This window comes from Cucurbita moschata, unplaced genomic scaffold, assembly GCF_002738365.1.
Source record: "Cucurbita moschata cultivar Rifu unplaced genomic scaffold, Cmos_1.0 Cmo_Scf00057, whole genome shotgun sequence".
NCBI classification, from domain to species: Eukaryota; Viridiplantae; Streptophyta; class Magnoliopsida; order Cucurbitales; family Cucurbitaceae; genus Cucurbita; species Cucurbita moschata.
In genome coordinates, this window is record NW_019268573.1 from 1,057,814 (window position 1) to 1,081,267 (window position 23,454).

General features: G+C 35.8%; 1 long non-coding RNA gene and 1 pseudogene across 1 annotated transcript in view; both read left to right on the forward strand.

Moving 5' to 3' along the window:
• Positions 1–1,267, forward strand: part of LOC111436624 — a 4,333-nt gene extending 3,066 nt beyond the window's left edge. Inside the window, exon 2 of the long non-coding RNA XR_002709294.1 lies at positions 1,202–1,267. This is a non-coding gene — a long non-coding RNA (uncharacterized LOC111436624). The remainder of the gene's footprint in view (positions 1–1,201) is intronic.
• LOC111436620 overlaps positions 1–23,454 on the forward strand; it is a 71,682-nt pseudogene that overhangs the window by 28,308 nt on the left and 19,920 nt on the right.

The window sequence follows — 23,454 nt, forward strand, 5'->3', positions numbered from 1 at the left end:
TATCTCAAGGACGATTATGTGTGCGATCGATGGAAGAGCTAAAAAGTGATAGATGAGAGGCTTAAACTTCCCAACTTTTCTTGAGTTTTCGTAATTTTAACTCCCTTACAGACCAAATCTTATGAAAATTTTATGGTTCTAGAAACTAGACCCAATCAGGATTCTGTGGAAGAAAATTTGAGGTAATTTGAATATTGGAAGCTCGAGAACGGAAGTCCTGAATGTCGACAACGAGGTAAGTAGTCACCTTGAACTTTTCTTAAGAAATACTTGTAGCAATCGCTTGGGTTTTCATATGAACCCTAAATAAAATACAAATTAAGGATATATGAAAGAAAAACTCAAAAAACCATGAGTTAAGGCTCTAAACTTATCAAATTACTCGAGATTTAAGTAACGTTAAAACAACCCACTAAATGAACTCCTCTGCCTATGAAATTCTAATGTTGAGAGTATTAACCCAACATTGGACTCTGAATCAAGTAACCCAAATTTAAATTTCGTGGAACTTATTTTATGTTTGCGAGTATTAACTTAACACAAATATTAAAAGCAACAATATTAAATATTTTAAAAGGTCAAACTATTGTTAAAGGTTTATAAAAATATTATCTATTTGTTAGAGGTTTATATCCACGAGTAATCCCTCATATTCTTGATAGTTTGGCATCTTAACAAAGTGACACGAAAACAGATAACATTTTTCAATATAAAAAGTTCCCATCAAACAAGATCATTCAATATAGGCCATGCTAAAGTGATAGTGAAAAAATGTGTAAAACATATAAAGGGAAATTACGAGGTCTAACCTCTAAAGCAGTTGCTTTATTAGATGTAACTTTATGAGCGTCTCGAGCGAATTCCTTTAAAAAACTGCATTTGAAAAGTTTCATTCAATAACACTACTAAATGGCATAAGGAATTACAATCCTTCACTAAAATGATTTTGATTAAATATATGAGTTTGGAGGTAGTAGTTTGGAGGTAGTAGTGCAAAATATAATGATTTATATAGTAGAAAATAATAAAGACGTTTGAAGCAAATGGAAAGGATAAAAGAAGAATATGATAAATAATAATGGTAAGAATATACTTTAAAGCAAGACATTAACTANGATCAGTCCTTACTGCTCTTAGCCATTTCGCATGGGAAATGTGTCCCCACGTCGTACAGCCCATTAGCTGCATGGGAACGGGTTAGGTCGCGCCCCCCATAGGAGGACTATATGGGCGTAGGGGTATTCAGCACACCCCTAGGCTAGATACCNAATAGGTAAAAGACCTTAAGTTCAATTCTTGGAATGCCTCATGGTCTAGAACTTTGACTAAAATAAAAAAGTTCTCTAAAATGAGAGTAAAAGATGAGTGTATGATTCTTGCTTAGGGTGCAAGAGGTTCCAAATCCAATACTCGGAATGCCTCTAATTATTTTTTTTATTTCACATCCTTTTTTCTTATCCACACCATATGCTGAAAATATGTATTTCACAACTTTTTTAACCATATTTATGATCTTAGGGCCCAAAAAGAATGGTAGAATAAATTGTTTAGCATAGACACAAAAAACTCAAATGTGTGATGAGAATCCATATGGATAGATGTTTTGGATGTCATGGTGAGATGTTAANTTAAGATGCGAAGAAAGCCTACAAGTAGGTGGCTTACTGAGTATAATTTTTATACTCATCTCGTTCTCCTTTATTTTTCTCAGGTGTTCCCTGGCCGCTGGTCGAGGTAGAGGAGCGTTTGAGAGATGTACAGTCACAGAGGGGGTCGTTCCGGAGCGTCAGTCCCTTTTCGGTCTTTTAGAGTCTTTTGTATNGTTTAGCATAGACACAAAAAAACTCAAATGTGTGATGAGAATCCATATGGATAGATGTTTTGGATGTCATGGTGAGATGGTAAATACATGGGTCAGTTCTCAACGAATGTGTCAGAACAAGCCAAGATGGTCGAACTTTATCGAGACTAGAAATGATTTCAAAATGCATGGGTTATGTTGTTGGTAACCAAGATGACTATGAGATTCAACGTTGCTTNAACAAAATTTCTCTCTTTTGTTTTAATTCAAAGTATTTTTATCTTTTTACTTTGCTTTTCTTTCTTTTATCTTCCTTTTGTTTGTTTTCGATTTCGTCTTTTTAGTCACGATTCGGTTTTCGAAGCCTTGAAAATCGAGTCGTGACATGGCACTTAAAATCTTTGGGCATACCTTGTATGGAGAAAATACTCATATCTACATTGACCACAAGATCTTGAAGTAGTTTTTTCATCCAAATAGAACTGAACATGAGATAAAAAAGATGGCTAGAGCTGGTGAAGGACTACGATATAGACATCCAATACCATCCCAAATGACAACATAGTCATTGATGCCCTAAGCTGCACGACGGCCCACTCGTCGGCCATGATGAATAGAGAGACACGAGTGCAGATAGATTTTAAGCATGCGGAGATAGCAGTGATGAGCAAAGAAGTTGTAGCACAGATGGATCAACTGACAATCTATCCTACATTTCGACATTGGATTATGGAATCTCGANTCAACGTTGCTTAAGAGAGATCTTGGCATAGAGTAGAAAAAAAAGACGAGTCAGATGACTTAACCTAGTCTAAAGGCATGTTGGATAGAGTCGCAAATGATTGAACATGCACACACAAGAGGAGTGTGTGATAAAACAAGTTTGGATTCCACACCAATTGTGTTCAGTTGGTGAAGGAAAACCTCGCCTAAGGTTTAACAAAGCTACAAAATCGAGCAAAAAATGTGAATTGGGCTTGAGCTCCCCCCAAAGCTTTTCGTAAGTGTGTCAAGATCACAATGCAGCATGGTTGAAAAAGTATGACGTGACATTAAACATCAAATTAAATGAAGAAAATAATTATGATACTCTGAAAAGTAAATTTTGAAGGATAAAAAGTAAAAATTAGGGCCTTCATGGAAACCCCTACTATTTTTTTTTCTTTATTTCATGTCCTTCTCTTTTATATATAGAAAAATACTTATTTCACAACTTTTTTAATCATATTTTTAATGGTAGGCTGAAAAAGAATGGTAGAATAATTAGAAACCTCATCTAATAATATATTAATTGATTTTAATGTGTTGAAACACTATCAAGCATAAAACTAAAAATACGAGGATAAATCAGTTGTTTTCAAAGTTTTAAAGGTATAGGAAGATAATATTTATTTTTTAAAATTTAGATTTATTACACACAAATTTTGTAAATATTTGTGGTTTCATGATCAAGTGATTAGGACATTGAACTTGGAATCCAATAAATTGAGTTCAAATCTTAGTGAGACTTATTTTTATGTTTATTTACGAAAATGAAAATCTAACGGGTGGATTTTAGCCACCACTGGAATACTAAAAAAATATTGATTTTGATCAATTCATCAATTCACGTCTATCCATGTGTTTGTGTGTTCATGATTGATGACTAAAACTATCCAATTATAAAACTTATATTATGGAATAACTTCAAAGGTTTTTTTTTCTCTTCTCTAGGGATAATAATACTTCCACATGGATTTGTTAATACCCTCTTTCTTTATTAATAAAATAATGACTATACATTTAATAAAACATAAAAAATAATGTTGATATATGGGCATTTGGTCTAGTAAAAATAATTTTGATATATGGGCATTTGGTCTAGTAAAAATAATTTATTTGCATACACTTTCTTTATTATTTTAATTCCTTAACTTCTTGTAGTTGCAAGAGCAAAAAGGTGAGAACTTACTTGGTAAAAAGGAGAATTTATGTGAATAAAATTAAGCTCTAAACCAGGCTTCCCCCTTTAAGATTTGAGCATCATCTTTGTCATTTCTAAGTTTCATGCAATTCTTATGGTAGATTGCATCCGAGTCGTTCAATCAAGTCTTAATCAACTCCTAGTTAACTGAAAAAAAATGTAAACATGGAATAAAAAGTCAATATATAGCCTACTTGTAGGCTCTTAATGGAAACCTTAAGCTAGGATGTTATCTCTTATTGAGTTATCAAGGTCTTGGCACTTAGAGCTTATATTCTTATATTTAGTTCTCTTCCCGTAAACACATGAGTGGTGTTATCATGATCATATCATCCTGCTATTAAATTCTGATGTTGTGTATCTCATCTAAGTGGGGGAAATAGGAGGCCCTCCTTATCATCCTACTCATGATACATACGGCAGGACATCCCATATAAAAGATGAATAGGGGCATTGTTGCACACCAAGTGGTGGGAGATAACGGTCACTTTTGGGTATGAATCCTAGCAACCTTATTTACCATTGTATTCAATTGATCCTAGGTATATTCTTTGTAACAACCCGGGAAAGAAAGAAATATATATATATATATATATATACATATAATAAAAATAAATAAATAAAATAAAGTAAAAAAAAAAAACTCAATCGCCGGAAAACCCGCAAGTTTTCCGGCGACCGCCGAGTTTCGCGGAACCCACGCGAAACGACGGCCACAGCACGCCCAGCCCTCAGCCTACGACACCCAGCATCTTCAGAACACCTGCAAAGGGAGAAAAGAGAGAAAGAGAGAGAGAGATTTCGGACAAACGTCGGCAAGTGTCCAGTTTCTCCGATGAGCCCTCAAACCACCCTCAAACCAACACCAAACGACCTGTTACCACCATAAGAGGGATCCCTAACGAAAGCACAATAACTCAGGGTGCATTTTGTGTTATTTCGTAAGCGTCATCGTCGATAATCGAGGTCGGAAAAATTAGGTTTCTTAATCGATTCTTAGATCTATGGCTTTTAGGAGCTTTTAGGCGGCAAAACTCCCAGAAAAGAAAGAAGGAAGACGAACAAAGAGGAAAAGGAAAGGAAGAGAACCGAAATCGGCAACGGAAACGCCGCGGGAAAGAGAGAGAAAGCTCGCTGGAAAATCGGCCGAAGTCGGGTAAGGAAGACGAGATCCACGGATCCGGGTCAACCCGAACCCAGAACCCGGGAGAGCCAGCCCGTTCCTCCCTTGGCCTCTGCCTTCGGCCCAGCCCAACTACAGCGGCCCAAACCTCAAACCGGCCCAGAAGCTACGGTTCAGTTGAACCAACCCAGACTAGACCCACGGTCCAATTGAGCCAGCCTGCAAACCAAACTCCTGTGGCCCAGCCCAGTAAGCCGAGGCCCAACGATTAGTCTTGGCCCAGTAGTCTTCCACAGCCCACGACCCGAACCGGACTGCGACCCGCGCTTCGACCCGACACTACCGCTCGACGTGGCTTTCTCTGCTGCTGCCACGTGTCACACAGCGGCGCAGGCAGTCCCTCGGCTTAGCTCGGCGCAAACAGCTCGAGCTCCCTCCGACGACGCTCCGGCGGCTCTAGTGGCTGTTCGGCTCGGCTCACCTGTTTTCAGCCCAGTTTCCACTGTTTCGACCCTCCCGAATCTGTTTTAGGCCCCGATTAAGGTATCCGAGGCCGTTTGAGAGTCGTATTTCACATTTATTAAATTATAGGTAAATTAATTGTGAAATACTAACGGAAAGTGGTGGATGGTGTGATAGGAAACAACCCCAGGGACGTAGGGAGCAGCTCTCACGGAACGGGAGCTTACGTTTAGCGATTTAGGGAGTACTTCGGCCAAGGCCAACCAAGTAAGTGGCCTTACTATAGGATAGGCTAAATAAATTGTATGATGCTTGATGTTATGTGCCAGTATATACATATTTTGTTGAGTGACGCTTGATATGTTTGACGCACGTTGTGGCATTATGATGAGTATGATGATTGCATGATTTTTACCTTAATATGATGATGTTTTCCATATTGAGCATGCTAGATGATGATGAGTGCCATATTGCATCATGTCATTAGATCGACGTAGGACACAACCCTAAGAGCATGAAATTGATAGTAATATAAATATCCACGAGTATGCGTTACCTAGAGTAACAAAGAGATGAGACTAGAGGGTTGTGTCAGAAGAGACATTACGATGGATTTAGAGGGACCTCATGCATTTTGTATGTTCATAAGCATAGGGCTACTTCCCCTAGAGATGATGAGTGCGGACGCGCACCTTACGATGAGCGCGAATGCGCACAGGTGCGAAAGCACACAGATGAGGGTGTTCATGAGGCGCATGACACTATGGGGTTCCGCTGACCTCCGGACGTCGCTACATATTAGCTTGACCAGAGGGTCTAGGGGGTGTGCGAGTGCCCTGGGGACTCACATTCGCACGTGTGAGTCGTGTGTAGGGAAGTACTACACATCCAATTTGTCCGAGACTGGAGGCCACCCCTAAGATGATTAGAGATAGGTCCCTATTCATGATTGCATGTGTTTGCATTAGCATGGCCCCTATAGTGGGATCACTTACTGAGTATTTCTTCTTCGAAATACTCAGGCCGTGTGCCATATTGTTTTTTCAGGTAAAGGCAAGGCGCCCATGTATGGTTGACGGTGGCATCGTGATCAGAGACTGTGGCGCGTGCATAGGATAATTGCATATTTAATTCCTAGTCTTGGTTAGGATAGGGTGTTTGCATTTCATTCATTTATATTAATTAATTTTTAATCATTTTATTTTATCTTTTTGAACTCCAGCACAATGTTTGAAACACGTAAGTCCGGCAGTGTTTTCCAATGTTTTAATGTATTCTAAAGTTTTAAATTTTTCCGCTAATAAAGATGAGCATGCTTAGATTTTTATTCTGCATTAGAGATGAGCATGAGACGTTAGTGGCGACTCTAGATATGTGGAAATTTAGGGTCGTTACATTCTTGGAACATGGTTTATAAATTAACATAGGCTTATGCATTATATCATGGAGTAGCATCAAAACTCATTAGTTTTAACTTAGCTAAACATGAAAGGGAAACCTAATGTGATTCCATGGGCGTGAAAATTTACTTGTAACTTGATTTGGGCGAAGGACATTATGGTCATTTTACACCTCCTCTCGGTTTACCATCTTAAGTATATCCAATGGCTACAAAATTTCACACGTAGCTTTAACATAGAATAATATTCCAAGTATTAAAATTTTGTAAGTAGCATAGTTCGTTTAAGGGGTTAATTTAATGTTACTTAATTTTTTAACAAAACATCCGATTTAGGCCTTTAACTCACTGTTCTAATATTTTTCTTTCATGTACCATTAAATCGTACTTGACTTAGGTTATATATTAAAATCCAATCGATTCTCTCATGTATTTATTCAGAAAACTCAAAGATGTTTATTTACCTCTTGTCTGGTGTTCGGAGCCTCGTTTCTTGAACTTCTTGCAAATGAGTCACCAATTGAAAGGAATGATGGGTCGTGGGTTGGCTGTAGTGATGGGTTGCCCGAATTCAAACAAAATTTGACCCTATCCCATTGTCTTCTTCGCCCGATTCACGCATCTTTCTGTCTACCTTTCTCTTTCTTCTCGACACCTTTTGACTCCATTTATCCGTCGCTCCTCTATTCATATCTCAACTATGGTGACTCCCTATTTGCTTGCCATACGTTCCCATGACGTTGTAGTGTCTTGTACCTACACAATTCGACTATCTTTATACCTCAGTATTCAAAAATTGTAAATTTGCTGACGGTGAAGAAAAACGCAAGGGACAACGTGAATGCAAGTATCTTACCGTGGGTATGCTTCTCATGGGATGAAAAAGAATGGTAGAAAATACTTCTTTCACTGCTTTTTAACCATATTTAGTATCGTAGGGCTAAAAAAGGATGGTAGATAATTGTAAACCTCACATAATATATTAATTGATTTTAATGTCTTGAAACCCTATCAAATACAAAACTGAAAAACGAGGACACATCGGTAATTTTTGAAGTTCGGAAAGTATAGGAAGGTACTATTTATTTTTTGAAATTAAGAGATTTATTACACACAAATTCTTATAAATATTTGTGGTCCCATGGTCTAGTGGTTAGGACATTAGACTCGGAAATATGGGCCTTGTAATAGTGAAATATGCATATCTTGAGGATGCAAGGGACAACCTTCTTACTCCCTAACTTTTATTTATTTATTTTATTTTATTTATTTATTATTATTATTATTATTTTTTATCCATTCACATAGTCTATCTAAATTCTAACATTTTCTTTGTTTATTCATGATGATCGATTAAAGTTAAATTATCAAATTAAAAATTATATTATGTAATAACTTGAACGATTTTTTTCTCCTCTATGCCCATAAACATAATTTTAAATAATAAAATTTTGCATAGGTTTAGAGTTAAAAGGTAGGATAATAATACTTCTACATGGATTTCATTATTAATAATAAAATAGTGATTACACATTCAATCAAATAATGGCAAACATATGGGCATTTGATTTGGTAGCATGATTCTTGCTTAGAGTGAGAGTCGAGTTCATAATTGGATCGAATGACTATTTCTTTTTATCTAAAACCCTCTCTTTTTTTCTTTTTTTTTTTTTTTCTTTTTTTCTTTTTACTTTTTTCTCATTAGTCCTCCCAACTCTAAGTAGGCATGGAGGACAAAATGGGCAAAACACTAATTTCTCAGACTTGTGTTACACAATCATTGCTCGTTGAGCGAGTATAGTGACTTGTTGAAGAAGAATCATAGTGTAGGTGAGTAGTTGGTATCGTGAGGAAGAAGATGGTTTAAGTTAAGCGACCTAAATTGCTTTACTTGAACCTGACCTCACCGATCCAATTGTATTGGACATAATCGTCAATTCTTACTACCCGAAGTTATATGCTATCTAAGCCTCTGTGTTGCTTTTCTAGGTTATAGCCTATAACATTGCAAGAATGTCAACCAATTAGGTGGGGGATGATGTTACGGTCATGCTCGTCCAAGGCGTATAGCTCAATGGCCACATGTCCATGCAATGCCAAACTCTTTATTTGATTTCATGTTATATTATCGTATTATTGTATTTTCTTTTGTATGACTGTTCGGCGAAACTATATCCAGGCCAGATCTCAATAGCCTCAAAATGTACTATAGGGGGATGCAACTAAATGTCAACTCTCCCAAGCCAAAACTTGCATGATAGTTCGGCGAAATCATGTCTAGGCCTGCCATACCTAAATCGCCTAAAAATGTACTACAGGGGGATGTGACTAATCGTTAATTCTTCCCATCGGAAGTAATATGCTATCGAAGCTATTGTATTACCTTTCTCGCTTATAGCCTATAAAATTGCTTCCAAAACCTTATTTCAAATTTTCTTACAAAATCTATTTTGAAAATCTATCTGCCCTTGTTTTCTAAAACCTCCTTCTCAAAATCGGGCCAGAGGTTTGAGCATACATTGCTTGGCCCTTACGTGACGCGAATCCAAATTTTCTTGCCTCACTCGGGAGTGAATGTGGTACAATCGCTGGGCCCCGAACGGGTGAATTGTGACATCTCACATATATTGGAGAGAGGAAAGAGTGCTAGCAAGGACATTGGGCTCCCAAGGAGATGGATTGTTAGATCTCAAATTCATTGAAGAGGGGGTGTGAAAACCTCTCCCTAGCCGGTCACATTTTAAAAACCTTTTGGGAAAGTCTGAAAAGGAAAGTGCAAAGAGGATTGGATTGTTACAAATGGTATCAGAGTAAGAAACTGGGTGGTATGCCAGTGAGAAAGCTAAAACTCAAAGAGGGGTGGATTGTGAGATCCCACATCGATTGGAGAGAGGAACGAGTGCCAGTAATGATGCTGGGCCATGAAAAGGGGTAGATTGTGAAACCCCACAATGATAGGAGAGAGGAACGAGTGCCAACAAGGATGCTGGGCCTCAAAGGGGGGTGATTGTGAGTTCCCACATCGATTGAAGAGAGGAATGAGTGCTAGTGAGGATCATGGATCTGGAAGGAGGGTGGATTGTGAGATCCAACATGTGTTGGAGACGGAAACAAAACATTCTTTATAAGGGTGTGGAAACCTTTAAGAACTTAGGGGGAAGTTTGAAAGGAAAAGCCTAAAGAGACAATGTCTGCTAGCGGTGAGCTTGGGCTGTTACATATACTAAGTTAAAATGAAGGTTAGTCTATGGCCCTCTAATAAGTATCATAGTGTTCCAAATGTTTCAGCTAGATCTATTACATGATCCAAGACCAAAATTATTCAACAAGCATTTATTCTTCATCGTCAAAATTGAATAGGCTCGATTCAACCTCCATTCCATGTGATACAAGTTGATTCGATTAAGGAATGACCATTTAGTGGGCATTTGAACAATTGAAAGTTTGTTTCGTGGAAAGTCTATAAATACCAACAAATTATTATGTAAAAGGCCGATTTTGATGAATGAAATTTAGCTCTTAAATTGGAACTTTCATCCTTATAACTTTGAGCATCATCTTTGTCATTTTTAAGTTTCATGCCGTTCTTGCGGTAGATTGCATCTGAGTCATTTAATCAAGCCTTGATCAAGTTCAATTGTGGAGTGACTTAACTTGGAACAATGTTTCAAATCATTGTTCTAGATCTTTGATCCTAAGAAGTAATCTACTTTTAGCCTCATGTTTTGGTTGTTCCAAATTCGGTATAGGAAGAGTTAATTTCTTTGATCGAAGGGTTTTGTATTCAACAAAAACTTCAATTGTTGGGCTTAGATTATGATTGTCTTATCACCACGCTCCAAAGTTCTCTCCCATTCACGACCAACTCCTAGCCTGAAAAAAAAATATAAACATGGAGTAAATAAAAAGTCAATAAGTAGCCTACTTGTAGGCTCTTAATTGCAACCTTAAGCTAGGATGTTATCTTTTATTGTGTCTTCAGGGTCTTGGCACTTAGAGCCTAAAAACTTTTCTCTAAAGTAATCTTTAGTTCTCTTCCCGTAAACACATGAGTGGTGCTATCACGATCATCGCATCCAGATTGTAAATTCAGATGCATGTATCTCATCTAAGTGAGGGAAATAGGAGACCATCCTCATCATCTTGCTCATGATACATAGTGTAGGGCATCCCACATAAAAAAGGAATAGGGGCATTGTCGCACACCTTGTGATGGGAGATAACAGTCACTTTTGAGTTTGAATCCTAGCAACTTATTTACCATGATATTCAATTGATCCTAGGTATTCTTAGAACATGGTCTATAAATGAACATAGACTTATACATTATATCATGGAGTAGCATCAAAAACTCATTAGTTTTTAATTTAGGTAAACATTAAAGAACAACCTAACATGATTTGATGGGCGTGAAAACTTACTAGTAACTTGATAACCCCCTTTCAAGGTCGTCTATACAGTTCCATGTTACTTAATGTCTCAAAAGTCGTAAAACGAGGTTATTTTGGGCTAATGGCATTATGGTCATTTTAAACCTCCTCTCGATTTACCATCTTAGGAATATCCAATGGCTACCAAATTTCATATGTTGGTTTAACTCAGAATAATATGTCGAGTATTAATATTTAATAAGAAGCGAAGCTTATTTATGGGGTTAATTTAATGTTACTTAATTTTTTAGCAAAACGTCCAATTTTTCCCTTACCTCACTATTCTTAATATTTTTCTTTCATGTACCATTAATTCACATTTGACTTAGGGTATATATTGAAATTCAAGTGATTTCCATACATATTTTTTAAGAAAGCATCTTCTGTTCGATTTTCTCTAAATTTTCTTTGGCAACTTCCTTTAGTGATTCTTGTTTGAGCCGTGGTAGCAAATGGGTCACCAACCGAAAGGAATGATGGGCTGTGGGTTGTCTATAGTGATGGGTTGCCAAAGTTCAAACCAAATCTGACCATATCCCGTTGTCTTCTTCACGTGATTCACGAGTCTTTCTATCTGCCTTTCTCTTTCTTCTTGAGACCTTGACTCCATTTTTTCTGTCACTCCTCCATTTTGATCTCATCTATGGTGAGTTCCTATTGGCTTTTACTCTCCCACGCCGTTGTAGTGTCTTGTACGCATCTACACAATGCCACTATCTTTCTACCTTAGTATTAACAAATTTTAAGTTTGCCGACAGTGAAAAAAAGTTTAAGGCACGATGTGAATGCGAGTATCTTACCATGGGTATGGTTGGATTCATGTGATAAGGCAACTCTAATCCAAACCCCAACAATCCAAGCTTTTGTTAAAGCAAGAACCCTTGAATAAATGAAATTAACACCTCCTTCTACAAAATTCCTATCAACCAAAAGATAAGGCTAGAATTAGATTACCTCTTAAGAACGAAAATCTAGAAGCAAGATTTGGAACCTTGTTCTAAATTGAGTCACTCCACAATCAAACCTAACCAAGGCTTGATTGAATGGCTCAAATGCAATCTACAACAAGAATTGTTTGAAACTTAGAAATGGCAAGGATGATGCTCGAATTTCTAAGGGTGAAAGTCTCAATTTGAGATCTCAATTTCATTCGTTCACACTCTAATTTTATTTACAGTCTCTCCACAAAAGAAGTTAGTGGTAGTGATTCAATCAAGATCCCCTTTTAAATCCCCACAAAAGATGAGGTCAATTTGACCATTACGTTAGTGATAGATTGATAGAACGATAGTGTTAGGTTAAGTTCTTGTGATGATATGACCAAGGTACGTGCACGTAATGATATATCCGTGATAGGTATAAGAACGTTAAGGCTATGATAAGTTAGAGAATGATATGACTATAAAGTGTTTACGTTATTACTTATTTATGATATGATACATTGTGATGCAATATGTCATGGTATGATGTGTATATGATGAAATGTTATGTTAAAAGCATAGAACATTATGTTAGGTCTCTTAAATTGTGTGTATACAGCATGATATGAATGACATGAAATTACGATAAATGACATGAAATATAACCCCGTTAGAATTATGTATGATTTGATAACAAAAGAATGTGAAACGATATGATATGAATGATGAACGATATCTGAAACGATATGAAAAATGATATGATATGTACTTAATGCTAGCAGGGTTGTATTAAAGGATAATGAAATTGTAGAAGTAGTGGGGACCTCATGCATTATGTGTGTTCATGCATCTGGAGGATACCCCTATCCCATCACGAGGGTACGGACGCGTACATCCAATGGCAGGACAACGATGATTATGCTTTGCATAGCGCTACCGTGACGGTTACTAATTCTAACGGCTCCTGGCATGAGGGGCTCCCAGAGTATGCCCATCGGATAAGGAAAGTGGCCCAGCAGTGTGCGAACTAGCTAGTGAGCCCATACTCGCACGTATGGGCTGTGTGTAGAGTATATGGTACACATCGACAATTACCCGTTAGGACAGCACCGTAGGGAAAACGAAACGAAAGCTAGGTTCCATCATTTCATTGCATGTGATTGTTGCATTTAAACCAATAGTGGGGTCACTTACTGAGTATTTCTTTAAATACTCAAGCCATGTGCTACTACATTTTTAAGGTTAACGCAAGGCATTCCTGTACGGCTGACAACGGCATTGCAACTCGAGATCATGACACATGCATAGGATAGTGGTATTTATTTTCTTAGAATTGGGCTAGAATAGTATAACGACTCAAAATTTTCATTCCGTACGGCTGACGATGGCAGCGCAACTCGAGATCATGGAACATGCATAGGATAGTGGTATTTCTTTAAATACTCAAGCCATGTGCTACTACATTTTTAAGGTTAACGCAAGGCATTCCTGTACGGCTGATGACGGCATCGCAACTCGAGATCATGGCACATGCATAGGATAGTGGTATTTATTTTCTTAGACTTGGGCTAAAATAGTATAACGACTCAAAATTTTCATTCCTGTACGGCTGACGACGACATCGCAACTCGAGATCATGGCACATGCATAGGATAGTGGTATTTATTTTCTTAAACTTGGGCTAGAATAGTATAACGACTGAAAATTTTCTACTTAATTTAAGGTTGCTACTGTATACATACCATAAACATTGAATGCGGAAGACTTCATTTAAATTCCATAAAACATAACCTTTAACTTAAAACACAGCCATGGACCTACGTGTTTTGAAACCATCTTTAAAACGACACAACAAAAGACCCGAAATAAAATAAATAAGCGTTTAAGTTTAAAATATCCTATTCTATCCTAAGTCTAAGAAAATAAATACCACTATCCTATGCATGTGCCATGATCTCGAGTTGCGATGTCGTCGTCAACCGTACAGGAATGTCTTGTCTTAACCTGAAAAATGTAGTAGCACATGGCTTGAGTATTTAAAGAAATACTCAGTAAGTGACCCCACCTTAACCTGAAAAATGTAGTAGCACATGGCTTGAGTATTTAAAGAAATACTCAGTAAGTGACCCCACTATTGGGGTTAAATGCAACAATCACATGCAATGAAATGATGGGACCTACCTTTCGTTTCGTTTTGTTTCGTTTCATTTCATTTTGTTTCGTTTCGTTTCGTTTCGTTTTGTGTTGTTTTCCCTACGGTGTAATCCTAATAGGTAATCGTGGACGTGTACCATATACTCTACATGCAGCCCATACATGCGAGTATGGGCTCACCAGCTAGTTCGCACACCACTGGGCCACTGTCCCTAGTTGGTGAGCAGGCTCTGGGAGCCCTTATACCAGGACTCGTTAAAACTAGAACCGTCACGGCAGCGCTATGCAAAGCATAACGATCGTTGCCTTATACCAGGACTCGTTAAAACTAGAACCGTCACGGCAGCGCTATGCAAAGCATAACGATCGTTGTCTTATACCAGGACTCGTTAAAACTAGAACCGTCACGGCAGCGCTATGCAAAGCATAACGATCGTTGTCCTGCCATTGGATGTACGCGTCCGTACCCTCGTGATGGGATAGGGGTATCCCCCCAAATGTATGAGCACACAATATGCATAAGGTCCCACTAGTCCTACAGTTATCATTAATGAACATAACCCCCTATCATGTTTTCATGCTTACAAGTCATTCTCATTCTCATTCTCATTCTCATTTCTTTACATATCATACATATTCCTAACAGGGTTATGTTTCATGCAATTTACCGTATTTTATGTCATACAATTCATGCAGTTACATTCAAATATTCATACAAACAAGCCCTAATCGTTTAAGGACCACACATCGTTACATGCATTACACATCACATCAGACTAAAAGCATATATCCACGTTCACATAACTACGTACTTAAGCACAATAATCTAGCATACAATGCATCATATCATAAACAAGTCATAACGTAAACACTTCATAGTCATATCGTTCTCTAACTTACCATAGTCTTAACGTTCTTATACCTATCATAGACATATCATTACGTGACGTACCTTAGTCATATCATCACCAGAACGTATCCTAACGCCATCGTTCTATCAATCTATCACAAACCTATCCCTTTCTACCCATAACCTAACCGTATTCTTTCATCAATCTCTCCTATCCATAGCACTCTAGTATGTAACCTAACCTTAACGTTTCATGAACGTATCTTACTCCTGTCGTTACATTTCGTTTTGTGCATTCTTCTCGTATCCTATCTCAAACATCTCCTAGAGAACATCGTACCATAATTATTATCATACAATCCACATATTATAACATAACATAACATATAGGAAGCATATCGATCCACAGACAATTCACACATATCAATATATATAACACGTGCAGAACCACAGGGCACGTGTCAACATCAAATATAACCATGCCGATAGTAGGTCACTTACCTGGCCAGCTTAAGTCGTTGTCACGAATATCTCTTTAATTAAAGTTCGATTCCGTCCTTTGAAATCCAAGTCAACCTATATGAGCCCATGACATTAGTTTCAGATTTGAACTCTACAACATTATTTCTCTAATTTACCTGGGTCCATTGTTAAAAGTCTGAAATGTTATATATCTATAATTATATTTTCAAGTTATTCTAGGCTTTGCTACTCTCTAAACTCTCCGTATTTATGGTGTGTTTACCTTTTTCCCTCTATATTTAGTCTGTGGTTTTTAATTCCCTAATTTTTTTTTATCTATTTCCTTTTAATGTTTTCGTCCCTTCCAAAATTTCAGTGATCTCTGTTTCCAAATTTTTTCTTATCTCAGTGTTTTCTATTCAAAAGTTTTCTGGGTCATTCTATCTTTAATCTATTCATTTGCCTACGGATCAAAATTTAATCTAATATTACTAATCTGACGTGATTGACTAGAATTGTATAAATGATTGACATTTCGTTTCTAACTCAAAGCTAGATCATTGTAATAATTCAATGAAGATCTAGTTGTGATTTCTAAAAAAAAAAAGATAAAAGAAAATAAAGATTTGATCATATCTATCTTCACGTAAATCTACTGTGAATCCCAACTGGGTAAAGGTCATTCTCTTTTTCTTTTTTTTTCTCAAGTAGATCTTACTATTATTGATTTTCTATTTTTTTCAGTAACTGTTACTGGCATAAGTATAGGTTGAGGAGAGATAATTGTGGGAAGGGAGGAGAGGTTAGTGGAGAGAAGTGGGGAAATGTTTTTTTTTTTTTTAAATTAATTAATTAATTATTTATTTTAATTATTATTCTTTTAACTATTTTTATAATTATTTTTATTAATTTATTTCTTTATTTATTTTTGGGCTATTACAAATAGTATGTTTGAAACTTAAATGCTTATTTCTTTTATTTCGGGTCTTTTGTTTTGTCGTTTTACAGATGTCGAAACACGTAAATCCATGACTGTGTTTTAAGTTAAAGGTTATGTTTTATGGAATTTAAATGAAGTCTTCCGCATTCAATGTTTATGGTACGTATACAATAGCGACCTTAAATTAAGTAGAAAATTTTGGGTCATTACAATTGGTATCAGAGCTGTAGGTTATAGATCTTGTAGACTAGCCAACGATGTAGGCTAGGCATGTTCCATGGTCCCACCGTTGATGCCCCGTCTCCGTCAGGTATGTCTTGATTAAGATAAAAAAAAAATGAAATGTCGTTGATTGTGTATGTTGTTATTGCTTGGTCATTAAAAATATAACTCATAATTGGACTTTTTACACCATTGATTGTATTATAATTGACACCATTATTGTTGGCTTAATTCTATATTTATTAGAATGTGGAATATGTTATGTTTTACCTTGCATGGAATGTGAATGTAAATTATTGTATTCATGATGTTTAGATTTACTGAGATTATTGATGTGAATGAGTAGCTATAGTTTTAGAAAGCTACTAAATGTTAGTGTATGCGTGAAAATGATTTTGCTAAGCAAGATCATATGTTTTAGTTAGACGTCTTGAACATAGATAAACTACATAGTCTTATGACCATAGAGATGGGAAGGACTGTACCAATGTATACTGAAGAGTAAGTAGTTTCAGATGGAATAAAATGACCTAAGAAACTTGATAGATGTCAATATCCTATAGTATACTATAGATGTTAAAAGTGCTAGTGTCTGAAAGAAAATTTTATAACTTGGAAGTATGTAAAGATGAAATTAAAGTATGAGTAAGAAAAAAAATTGAGTTAAGACCATAAAAGTTTAAAACATGTATACTTAAATTGATTGGTGAATGACATAGGTGCCTTTAATGGAGCTGAGCTTCGGAAGCCCAAAAATAAATAAACAAATAAACAAATAAAAATAATTATAAAATAGTTAAAATAATAATAATAATAAATAAATAAATAAATAAATTTAAAAATAAAAAATAAAAAAATAAAAAAACTTTTTCCCCCCTCCTCTCCACTAACCTCTCATCCCTTCCCACGATTATCTCTCCTCAACCCATCTTTGAGCCAGAAAGTAACATTACTGCAAAAAGAAAAAGAAAAAGAAAGACAATAATTGTCAGATTTACTTGAGAAAAAAAAAAGAATGACATTTACCTAATTGAGATTCATCGGAGATTTACGTGAAGATAGATCTTATTAATAAGGTTGACTCGGATTTCAAAGGACGGAATCAAACTTTATTAAAGATATATTCGTGACAACGAAATAACCTAGCCAGGTAAGTGACCTTACTATCGGCATGGTTATATATTGATGTTGACACGTGCCCTGTGGTTCTGCACGTGTCATATATATTGATATGTGTGAATCGTCTGTGGATCGATATGCTTCCTATATGTTATGTATATGTTATAATATGTGAATTGTATGATAATAGTTACTGTACGATGTGTTCAAGGATATGTTTGAGATAGGATACAAGAAGGATGCACAAAATGAAATGTAACGATATGAGTAAAATACGTTCACGAAACGTTAAGGTTAGGTTACATACCGGAGTGATATGGATAAGAGAGATTGATGGAAGTATACGGTTAGGTTACGAGTAGAAAGGGATAGGTTTGTGATAAATTGATAGAACGATAGCGTTAGGTTAAGTTCTTGTGATGATATGACTAAGGTACGTTCACGTAATGATATGTCTGTGATAGGTATAAGAACGTTATGGTTATGATAAGTTAGAGAATGATATGACTATGAAGTGTTTACGTTATTACTTGTTTATGATATGATACATTGTGATGCAATATGTCATGGTATGATATGTATATGATGAAATGTTATGTTAAAAGCATAGAACGTTATGTTAGGTCTCTTAAATTGTGTGTATACAGCATGATATGAATGACATGAAATTACGATAAAAGACATGAAATATAACCTCGTTATAATTATGTATGATTTGAGAACGGAAGAATGAGAAACGATATGATATGAATGATGAACGATATGAAAAATGATATGATATGTACTTAATGCTAGCGGGGATGTATTAAAGGATAATGAAATTGTAGAAGTAGTGGGGACCTCATGCATTATGTGTGTTCATGCATCTGGGGGGATACCCCTATCCCATCACGAGGGTACGAACTCGTACATCCAATGGCAGGACAACGATCGTTATGCTTTGCATAGCGCTGCCGTGATGGTTACTAGTTCTAACGGCTCCCGGCATAAAGGGCTCCCAGAGTATGCCCACCGGATAAGGAAAGTGGCCCAGCGGTGTGCGAACTAGCTGGTGAGCCCATATTCGCACGTATGGGCTGTGTGTAGAGTATATGGTACACATCCACGATTACCCGTTAGGACAGCACCGTAGGGAAAACGAAACGAAACGAAAGCTAGGTTTCATCATTTCATTGCATGTGATTGTTGCATTTAACCCAATAGTGGGGTCACTTACTGAGTATTTCTTTAAATACTCAAGCCATGTGCTACTACATTTTTCAGGTTAAGACAAGACATTCCGGTACGGTTGACAACGGCATCGCAACTCGAGATCATGACACATGCATAGGGGTATTTATTTTCTTAGACTTAGGCTAGAATATGATGTTTTAAACTTAACGCTTATTTATTTTATTTTGGGTCATTTGTTGGGTCGTTTTAAAGATGTTTTCGAAACACGTAAGTCCATGGCTGTGTTTTAAGTTAAAAGTTATGTTTTATGGAATTTAAATGAATTCTTCCGCATTCAATGTTTATGGTATGTACACAATAGCGACCATAAATTAAGTAGAAAATTTTGGGTCATTACACGTCCTATTCATTATAATCATATCATAGTGTCTGGATAGATTTACTGTAATAGCCGAAAAATAAATAAAGAAATAAAAAAAAACTTTAAAAAAAAATAGTTAAAATAATAATAATAATAAATTAATTAATTAATTAGAATTAGAATTAAAAAAAAAAATCATTTCCCACCTCTCTCTCCGTTGACCCTTCGTCCCTTCCCACAATTATCTCTTCTCCTCCACCCATCCCACTTGCAAAAAAAGAAAGAAACAGTAAAACTGATCTAGTAAGGAGTACAATGGCTTTCAATGGATGGTAGATTTAGAGATAGAGATTTTTGTCAGTTATTACCATAAAATCCTATCTTAACAATATGTAATAATCAGATCCCATATACAATTATTAGATTTTTGTTAGCATTTTAATTATACGAAATAAGGTTATAAGTTAGATTCAATAAAAGTTTAGGTGGCAAAACTATAAACTAAAAGATCTAGGCTGTACTTAAAATTGACCAGTAATATCTGTTTACACAATTGAAAAACCTATTTACAGAATGAAAAAGATGAGAGAGAGAGGGAGGGAGATTGAGGAAAGATTTGTTAAACAGTATTTAACAATAAAAGGAAATATGCAGTGAGCTCCCTCCAATTTTAAAACCTATTTACAGAATGAAAAAGATTAGAGAGAGAGAGGGAATATCATATGAGCTCTTTCTAAACAGAAAACATCACAATTTTTATCACAGTCAGCTTCTTTAAATTTTGTCTAACAGAAAAGATCAGAATTTTACTGTGGCAATGTAAATTAGAGAAATAATTTTATAGAGTTCAAACTTGAAACTGATGTCATGAGCTCATATAGGTTGACTCGGATTTCAAAGGACGGAATCGAACTTTCATTAAAGATAAATTTGTGACAATGACTTAAGCGAGCCTGGTAAGTGACCTTACTATCGGCATGGTTATATTTGATGTTCACACGTGCCCTGTGGTTCTGCACGTGTCATATATATTGATATGTGTGAATTGTCTGTGGATCGATATGCTTCCTATATGTTATGTTATGTTATTATATGTGGATTGTATGATAATAATTATGGTACGATTTGCTCTAGGAGATGTTTGAGATAGGATACTAGAAGGATGCACAAATCGAAATGTAACGATAGGAGTAAAATACGTTCATGAAACGTTGAGGTTAGGTTACATACCGGAGGGCTAGGGATAGGAGAGATTGACGAAAGAATACGGTTAGGTTATGGGTAGAAAGGGATAGGTTTGTGATAGATTGATAGAACGATGGCGTTAGGATATGTTCTGGTAATGATATGACTAAGGTTCGTCACGTAATGATATGTCTGTGATAGGTATAAGAACGTTAAGGCTATGGTAAGTTAGAGAACGATATGACTATGAAGTGTTTACGTTATGACATGTTTATGATATGATGCATTGTATGCTAGATTATTGTGCTTAAGTACGTAGTTATGTGAACGTGAATGTATGTTATGTATGTTGCTTAGTTGAGGTGATATGTTATGCATGTGACGATGTGTGGCCCTTGAACGATTATGACTTGTTTGTATGAATATTTGAATGTAACTGCATGAATTGTATGACATGAAATATGGTAAATTGCACAAAACATAACCCCGATAACATGCATGCATCGACCTTCTTGAGCTTTAAATCATTCAGGCGCCTGTACTCATCATTGGAGAAGTAACCCAATGTATATATACACACAAAATGCTAGAGATTTCTATAATTTTAATCTTTAAATCATTCTTATGACACAACCCTATACATCATTCACACATTACCCAGATAACATGCATGCATTGACCTTCTTGAGCTCTACAGGACATAGTAACAAACAAGAGTTATTCGTAGTGTATTCTTTAGATTATTTTAGAACACTCTCAGATCTTGGGTAAGAGTTACTTGAGGTACTTCTTTCAACGTTTCTTAGGCCCTTACTTGGTTCAGGTTCCAAACTTACTCTATTGAACATGAAGTCTTGAATATATTTGTGAAGGGAATGAACTCTTCATCCACGTAGCGGAAGCATTGGAAGCCATTTTGATTTTATTAAAAATTAAAAGAAAAGCAATAAATACGAGAGAGAACTCTACCTTTGTAGAAACCGTAGCTTGGAAGACTCCTTGTTGAAGTATTCTTACCATGCAAAGGTTCTTCAACATTCCACAAGATCTTCCTTGCTATGACTCGAACACAAGGTCGCTTGTGGGAGCCCCTTGAAAGAAAATCCCAAATTGATTGGAGAAGAAGAGCATAATCGAGGCTCGACTCCTTTCTCTAGAGCCCTTAAACAAAGTACACCCTTTGTTCGACACTTTAGTCACTTTTGACTACACCTTCGAGGCTCACAATTCTTTGTTCGATATTTGAAGACTCTATTGACATGGATAAGTTTAGACATGGCTCTAATACCATGTTAGGAATCACGACTCTCCACAATGGTATGATATTGTCCACTTTGAACATAAGCTCTTATGGCTTTCCTTTGGGCTTCCCAAAAGGCCTCGTACGAATGGAGATAGTTTCCTCACTCATAAACCCATGATCATTTCTAAATTAGTCAATGTGGGACTCACTCCCAATAATCCTCAGCAGATTCAGAACTATTTAATTAACACTATCTCACCTTATCAAAGGATCCTTTAGAAAATTACCTTTGCCATACAAATATCTTTTCCTATTTAGAATTAAACAAAAACTATTTTGTTTCTCTTTTTGAGTAGCCTACACTTAGGCATGATTTTGTACATATTTGTCTCAGCATATATGCTTGATTACAATTATTGAAGTGTCGTAAACTAAGTTTACTACATTCCCAATATCCTAAAAATTGTCTCATAGACATTTTTGAAGGCAATCATGTCCACTATGCCATCCCTATTTCATATCCTAACAAGAGTTTGGTAGTGAAGTAATTTTTTTTTTTAATACATGACTATATCTAATATAATCTTGTTTTCTCCTCTTACATCACAATTTTACAAAATTGTATCATGCTTAAGAGTTGGAAATCAATTCAACTTTCTATCAACTAATTTTAGTACACAAGGTTCTCATACTATTATTCATTATGATCTGATCATAATGTCTTGATAGATTTACATAAAGATTTCAACTTTAGTCTCTTTTATTTTTATTTTTTAACATTTCAAAAAATAGACTAAGTTGCATTTGGTAAAAATATCTTTTGTCTTATAGCCTTATTCAATAAAAGTCAATGATTATCTTGGTTGAAAAGCAAGTTTCACATTAACTCCAACGTTTATAGAAATACCTTTTACTAGTCTTTTCATTTTATTCCATTTGATGTTAATCAAATTGACTGCCAAAGACAAGTATCATCCTTTAGGAGAAAACAATTTGTCTTTTTATTCTTGATTCTCTAATCATGAATATCTCAATATTTCGAAGGTATAGTAAGTGTTCACGTTTTAACATATACTAATTGTACTTCATTTAATCTAAATATATTTTCAAACAATTTTGAAAATATAAACTTTAATAGTCGAAAGTAATTCCTACCCTATGAACTATGAGTGACTACTTACTAATAAAGTTTGAGAAATTGGATCTCTCATGGTTTCTAAAAACACCATGTTCAACCTAACAAATTTTACTTAACACCTTAATGTTTCCTACTATACCCAGATTGATTTTCTAGTGTCAACTAGTAGAATCTATTCTACCTCATCAACTATTTTTCAAGAATTACATATAAATGTACCGAAGAGCAAATCTTGATAGTAGATCTTATATCAACTATTCAGCTGGTGTCATCTAGTTTCCACAAAAAAAATCTAGTAACTCAAATTTGCTTTCATTTAGATTTTTCTTTCTATAGAGTAATTTCAAAAATTTATCTCATTATGATGGACATGGCTAATTAAGAACTATTTCCTAGCATAGCTTTAGTAATAGGATAACTATCTAAATTTAGCTTTTATTGACTTAAACATCTCACATGTTTTTGTCATTTTCTTATCTTTTAGTCATGACATCCAACATGTCAACTAG